This window comes from Numida meleagris, unplaced genomic scaffold (genome assembly GCF_002078875.1).
Source record: "Numida meleagris isolate 19003 breed g44 Domestic line unplaced genomic scaffold, NumMel1.0 unplaced_Scaffold893, whole genome shotgun sequence".
Taxonomy (NCBI): domain Eukaryota; kingdom Metazoa; phylum Chordata; class Aves; order Galliformes; family Numididae; genus Numida; species Numida meleagris.
This window is the reverse complement of record NW_018365108.1, coordinates 18,006-19,323: the sequence shown is the minus strand read 5'-3', so window position 1 is coordinate 19,323 and position 1,318 is coordinate 18,006. Positions and strand designations below refer to the sequence as shown.

At 53.1% G+C, this 1,318-nt stretch overlaps 1 long non-coding RNA gene across 1 annotated transcript; it reads left to right on the top strand.

The window, feature by feature from the left end:
* On the top strand, positions 1-1,308 carry LOC110392063. Its single transcript, XR_002434213.1, has 4 exons — positions 1-50; positions 214-347; positions 854-946; positions 1,062-1,308. It is a non-coding gene; the product is annotated as an uncharacterized LOC110392063 (long non-coding RNA).
* Positions 1,309-1,318: the final 10 nt, after the last annotated feature.

The following is a 1,318-nucleotide window of genomic DNA, read 5'->3' as shown; positions in this document are numbered from 1 at the left end:
GAGCGCAGCCCTGTTGGAAAGGATCTGTTGGTACTCGTGGATGGTGAGCTGTACATGAACCATCAATGTGCTGTCGCAGCCCAGGATGCCAACCGTATCTTGGGCTGCATCAAAAGAAACGTGGCCAGCATTTCTTTGGACATGATCCTGACCCTTTTCTCTACTTTGGTGAGGCTTCACCTGAAGTATTCTGTCCAAATGTTGATTCCTCAGCACAGGAGAGTCATAGACCTGTTGGTGCACATCCAGCGTAGGGCTGCAGAAATTTTCCATGCACCGGAACTCTTCTCCTACGTGGACAGGCAGAGAACTGGGGCCGTGCAGCCTGGAGAAGAGAAGGCTTGAAGGTGACCTGATAGCAGCCTGTCAGTGTTTCACGGGGAGTGTCAGGAAGGAAAGGGACTGACTCTTGAGCAGGGTCTGTGGCAGTAGAAGAAATGGAAATGGCTTCAAGCTCAAAGAGGGGAGACTGAAGTTGGTTGTAGGGTAAAAATCTTTCACAGTGCGGATGATGAAGCACTGGCACACGTTGCCTATTGTTGTGGTTGATGCCCTGTCCCTGGAGATGAGGGTGGATAAGACCCGGGGCAACCTCATCTAGCTGCTGTGTCCCTGTGCATTGCAGGGGAGTGGGACTTGATGGCCCTCAGAGGTCCCTTCCAGCTCTTAGGATTCTGTGATTCTCTGTGTCCCCTGTTCTCTCTCTGATCTGATGGATGTTAAAAGCTTAACCCCCACAGCTGAAAAAATCTAGAGTATTTTCTGTGTTTTCTTCAGTGATATTTAGGTGATAGTTGTGGGCCTCTGCTTTGCTTGAGTTCATTCACTCACCTGCTCTGTTCTCTCCCTTCAGACCCTCGGCTGCTTGCTGGACAAGCTGTGTTACTTCACTTTGCCATGTGGGGAGAGTCCGGTGGCAGTCTGCGATGGCAGCTTCACCATTCCAGTCAGTTCTTGGCAAGTGCCGGACACGCACTGTTCCATCCCTGAGAGTCTTTGTGGCTGTGTCAAAGTCTACTTCTGCAGAACTTACAAGAGGTTTTTACGTTCTGTGTTCCTAGAGCAAAACAGTTGGTGTTTCTCATCCTGGAAGAGTCTTGCAGAGCGGACTCTCATCTTCAGCCCTTGCCGGCTCGGCTGGAGCTGGGCTCAGCTGTTCCCGTGTTCCCGTGACGGAGCCCTCGAGCTCTGTGCTGACTGCGCTGCTGAGCTGCAGCGCTCCTCTGACAGCTCTGTCCATCCCAGGAGCACAGCCATCCCAGCGCCGCGCTGTCCTTCAGTCGGGGACGTCCCTGCAGCGCTCAGCAGGCACCGCCGC